This window comes from Microcaecilia unicolor, chromosome 12, assembly GCF_901765095.1.
Source record: "Microcaecilia unicolor chromosome 12, aMicUni1.1, whole genome shotgun sequence".
NCBI classification, from domain to species: domain Eukaryota; kingdom Metazoa; phylum Chordata; class Amphibia; order Gymnophiona; family Siphonopidae; genus Microcaecilia; species Microcaecilia unicolor.
In genome coordinates this window covers 27,332,294-27,338,472 of record NC_044042.1, presented here as the reverse complement: position 1 = coordinate 27,338,472, position 6,179 = coordinate 27,332,294, and positions in this window count along the sequence as shown.

Genomic DNA, 6,179 nt, shown 5'->3' with positions numbered 1-6,179 from the left:
TCATAGCACTCAATAATGTCCACTGCTGTAATGTGCTGTAAAACCATCATAATGACATCCACTGTGTGACCTTTTGTTAGTCAGTTTTCAGCAGCTGATTAGTGGCTCCTCCTTGGCATATAGGAACTGTAGCACACAGGAATTGTCAGCACTGCTGTTTACCAACCACTGCATTATCCTGTGGCTTTCATTGTATAGGTTTCACAAAGTATCCGGTGAATGGGCAAGCCCTCCACAGGGTAGTTACAAACAACTTGATTCCCCTTTTGTGATGAAGCAGGATTTTTTTCATGTATAATGGTTTGATATTTAAATTTCTAAAGACATTTTAGATAACTAGCACATAGAGTGAGTGGTGGTTGAAAGGTGATGAATGAGTGGTTCAACGTTTAAAGTTAATAGCTGGTATAAGGCATAAGTATTTATAATAAAGAGATATTTGCATATATAGGTTGGAGTTTAGTGTGGTATAATGTTGTTTATATACTCCGACTGAATTGTTTTTTCCCACCTTTTTTTGTAAGATTGATGTCAACAGGCTACCAAATGCAGTTGTGATTTTGGGGCTTAAATGCTATTCTATAAACCGTGCTTACCTTTAGGCGCAGCTTATAAAATATCACTGTGTGCTTTTTTTTTTCCGGCACTGATTTTTTGGATGCCATTTATAGAATTTGTCTGTTAAAATACCGCTTCACACCCAACTACCACATGTGCATAACTGTAACAGTCACATATGGAAGTGCTAGACTTACGCTTGGTACACGAGCATAAGTACCAAGTTAAAGCCTGAGGGGGACTGACTTCTAATATGGTTTTTGAAGAGAAAGGGGGGAAACTGTATATATTTATCATTATCTGCTGAGCAGCTGGGTGCTATGGCAACGAGACACCTTGGAAAATACTGCAGCCTTCCTTCCTTGCCCAATACCTTGGCTCTGATTTTGATGTCAGATCGCTCTGCCCTCGTTTCTATTACGGCCTTGGACTCGTTCAGCACGTTCGAGGATATTGACAAAGGCATGCAAAACAAACAAGTAGACAGGCATTTACACAGTACTTTTTATATAATGTGACATGGGAAAGCAAACCAAAAGATTAATTTTGTGTACCGTTGCAGATTTTCCATCAGTGGAAGGTAAAACTCTGAAGGACATCCCTTCCTACTCGCTTTGGATTAGTTTTATGCCTGGCAATGCCAAAAAGCCATTGATAGCTATGCTGGCAGGTGCACAGCCTCTCTGCTTCAAGACAGAGGGTACATTAGTCTTAATTCCAGTGTTGTTGTCTTGATCTAACACTGCACGTGGCCGTGCCCCTTTTTAACTATGCAACTTAGAATCAGGGGCGTAGCCAGACATCCAATTTTGGGTGGACCTGGGCCAATGATGGGTGGGCAGAAGAACCCTGTCCCATCCCACAGGTGATCTCCTCTCACTTGCATGCCATATGGTCTCTCAAACATCCCCCCCCCCCCCCATACCTTTTAAATAGCAGATTTTCACCGGCGGCGAACAGCAACTAAAACACACTGCTCATGTTGGCCTAACAGCCTTCTCACTGATGCAACTTCCTGTTTCCGCATAGGTGGGAATATGTCAGAGGGAAGGCTGTGGGGTCAGTGCAAGTAGTATGTATCAGTCACTGCTTGCTGCAGGCGAAGATCTGCTATTTACAAAGTATGCAGGAGGGACCCTTGTTGAGAGTTTTCAGCTGATCGGGCTTGGGAATCCCTGCCAGCCACATCATAGGTGTGCTGCTACTGAGTGGGCCTGAGCCCAAAGTGGGGTGGGCCTACCCCACTGCTTAGAATTTACGTGCATCACATTATAGAATATGCTTAAGACAGTTCTGCATGTAAACTCTAATTTTTTTTTTTTTGTTACGTTTGTACCCCACACTTTCCCACTCATGGCAGGCTCAATGCGGCTTACATGGGGCAATGGAGGGTTAAGTGACTTGCCCAGACTTGCCTGTGCCTGAAGTGGGAATTGAACTCAGTTCCTCAGGACCAAAGTCCACCACCCTAACCACTAGGCCACTGTTGCTACTATTTGAGATTCTACATGGAATGTTGCTATTCCACTAGCAACATTCCATGTAGAAGTCGGCCCTTGCAGATCACCAATGTGGCCGCGCAGGCTTCTGCTTCTGTGAGTCTGACGTCCTGCACGTACGTGCAGGATGTCAGACTCACAGAAACAGAAGCCTGTGCTGCCTTCTACATGGAATGTTGCTAGTGGAATAGCTTGTATACACAAACCAGGACTCTTAGCCACCAACTTCAGGTGAGGGATGGGGTGATCAACAGAGAAATACAGCTTTATGGTTTATAATGGGCTAGGAACCCCTCACCTATCCACACCCATCCTGTTAGAATATCAATGATATGCTTTGATGTCCCCATGCATACCTCCTACCCACCCCCATCCTCCCACCCTGTCAGACTGTCATAGTAATGCTTGAATGTTTTCACTTATATACACTGTCAGCTAGCACATTTGCTTATTTCCGATCTGACGAAGAAGGGCAACCTTCGAAAGCTAATCAAGAAATGTATTAAGTTATGTCCAATAAAAAAGGTATCATCTTATTTTCTTTTCCATGTTTTATTTTGTTTGATTTCTATTGATATGCTAAAAGAAGAAATGGCACTTTATGGTTTTTGACACTAGTTGGAGAATGTAGCCATGTTGTTTGCCAGGTGCCCGTGTTAAGTCACATCCGAGAATAAGAATATAAATATTGCTTGTCAAGTTAACTGTTTAAATTTCTGAAATTGAAACAATCATATTAAATATTTATTTATTTGGGAAACATTTATTTTCAATAATCCTAGCAAAAATATTCCCTTGGCAAATTATTTGTTTAAATTTAGAAGTCCATTTTTGTCTGCAATACTAAAACAAAATGTGTTGGTAACTCTTTCTTATATGGTCTGAACTTCAGCTGGATGCAAACCACAAACTTGATACTAGATATCTATGGAAATAAAACTAATCTTAACTAGTTCATTGACACTCCCTTGGACTGCCTCCCTTGAGCTTCACCAACATGCAAGCATGATCGGATCCTCGAGTGGACAGCAGTAGCTCAGCTTGCTTCGACTTGAGGAGCTGCACAGCATTTGGGGAAAAGGCAACCCAGTGCTACAAGACAACTCAAGCTACTCCTCAGCTTATGTTGGCAAATATTGTACATGTAAATGACTAAATGGTAAAGCTTTATTTACTGTTTAATAATTTAACATTTTACATCCCTACCTGAGGGTGCACAAGCCCTACCACCACTTCGTGCTGGGGACCTTGCAACCTCTCTCTGGGAGCCTGATGCATTTTGGCCCTCTACCGTGCCAGGTAGATGGAAATAGGTTTCTATAATTAAACCACTACTCAGCACTGCTTCCACTATTACTTTACCCTACCAGAATCCTCTATATCTGTTCCAAGAGTTTATTTGAAGTTTGAAGATGTTTTTTAAGAGAGTAGTTTTTTTCCTACATAATTCATCCTGTCCAATTTTGCAATCAGCTCATGAAAAAATGCTATACATATCACCTCGATCACATCAGTAGTGTGCAGGCCAGAGCCTGAGACATACGATGGCCTTTGAATTTGGTTACAAATATGATGTCGCTACAGAAGCTTCATGTCTTAACATTAGAAACCAGGTTTTCACTACTATGACATTAAAATATAGACTGAGCTCATGCTATTTTCAATACCATTGCTTCCAAGGGTATGTAATATGTATGTTTTAATTTATTATTTTAAATGGTGTGGTAGTCATGTTAATCCACTTTTAAACATAATAAATACAAGTAAACAGAACAAAAAAAAAGAAAAGATATCATCTTTTTTTTTATCGGATTAACAAAAAAAAATGGCAATGGTAGTCATGCTTAAAGGGGGTTGCTTTCAAGTCAGTTCAACTAGTCCTGGTTCTTTGCCATGAGGGATCTGTGATGATTTCAGCCTAACTAGGAGGAAGAAATGTCACCAGAATAGGGTTGTGTCAGTAGGTGAGGAACCACTTTGAGGCCAAGTTCTTGGGATCAATACCTCAACACACCTGAATCTCAACCTACATTTGACGTATTCAGGGAAAGGTGGTATATTTAAACAATAAAACTAAAACCAGGCCTTCAAGTATTTCAGCTTCTTCACAGAGGACAAGACACAGCTCCAAGCCCTAGCCTCATGTCAACACAACTAATTCAATAGCTGTCTTTTGAAAACCAAATCTGTAAAGTACATGGAGGTAAAGAACACACAAGTAATTTCAAAATGAAATCCCTATGCATATATCAACAGGCTCATCCCTTCTTCCTCTACAGGTGTTTTCCCATGGAATAAAAACTTTTCAAATTGTTCCCTAAAAGAACCCCAAATTAAACAATAATATAATCTAGATAGATGAAATAGTAAACAAAAAGAAAGTCTAGAGCTTGGGAGTCAGGCTGGATTAGAAACATCAGCGACCATAGGTGCTGCAGTGCCACAACACGTCTTCCTTCCTAATCTCAGACAGCTGCAGGAGCAGCAGCAGGAGCAATAGGAGAAAAAGTTAGTGCAGAGCCTGTCACCCTATGTGCAGAGTCACGTTCTGTGGCAGCCCAATCCCCCTCCCATGTGGGCTTCCTGTTCCACAGAAATCTATGGGAGGAAAAGGGTGGAGACATTATCGGGCCTATGAGCATGTACAGGTTCCCAATGCCAAGTGCATTTTTAACCCCCCCCCCCCTAAATCCAATGCAATTTATATGGACTTAGCAGATTCTGGAATTAAGCCCTTTAATTATGTGCATGAACTTTCAATTTGTAAATCTGACATACTCTGCAAAGTGAAAAGTACATACATATCCTTCAGTGAAAACAGCTATAAAAGCACCCCACAGTAATTCTTCCTTACCGTACTCAATACCAGCTGAACGTTTTAGAATCTTATAATTCCACCTGACAGTAAGAAATGTTCACAAGTTTATTTTTTTTCAGCATCTAGTAATCATTTTATGTACTCAGAACATCTGCCCATTAAAGTTCAATACTTGAGTTAGTAGTTTTAAACTTCTTTCCTTTAAACATTTACTGTTAGAAATTCAATACAGTTATAACTATTTCAGCAGGCGCTGAATAGAAACTCTTCTCAGAATCATGAATCACACTAACACTGCATTCCTAGTTCCAGTGTTTAAAGTAACATTTTAAACACAGCTAGCCATGGCCATTAAAAGGGGTGGGGCAAGAAAGGCGGTTATTCTGTGTGCCACACTGCCCATTTAAATCAGTCTGCAAGACTGCCCAGATCTACCTACATTTCAGAAAATTACTGAAATCCGTACTGTTTAAGAAAGCTTATTCTCCAGGTTCAACACAATTTTGATTAACTACTAGTTTTAACAAGATTTAAGGAAATTAATTATCTTTATCTTTTTTAATATTGTTGTTTTAAATGATATTTACTACCTTACTTATTGTATAATTGTACTTCATGCACTGTAGCCTTACTACAGTTTTCTGTAAGCCACATAGAGCCTGCAATTAGCGGGAAAATGTGGGATATTAATGTATTAAATAAATAAATAAAATAATTATATAAGCATGCACAGTGGAAGAGAATGCCTTTTACAACACTGGATTAAAGATTAATCACTAACTTTGGCATTGAAGAAATTCTTTTCATAATTCTATGCTATGGGAAGCTCAAGATGCATGTCTTACCGAACTGCAGAAGAAAATATTTAGGTTCATATGGGAACCATATATTCAAGAGATTCTATCTCGAGCTCAAAGCTTGGTTCTCAATGATTTACATCTATGAATATGGAATTGGGTAGACCATCCCTATTGGTTGGTAAAAAAAAAAAGGGAGGGGGAAGGGGAAGGATGGATACCATAAATAGGGGAAAGGGGGAGGAGCTTATTGTTATATCGTAGAAGGCTTTAAGACACAAGGCCTTCTACTATACTTTGTATAATTGCTGATGTTTTATAACTAAAAGGAATTGGATGGGTTTCTTTCAATGACATGTGTTTGATTTTGTATTTGTTTCTTTGCATAATTTCATAAAAAAGAGTTTCAATAAATCAGTCTGCAAGAACACAAGGTGCAAAAAGCAACCCTTACCCAGGATACCATTTTATGATAGTCATACCCGTGGACATTTGGGGAAGATTCCA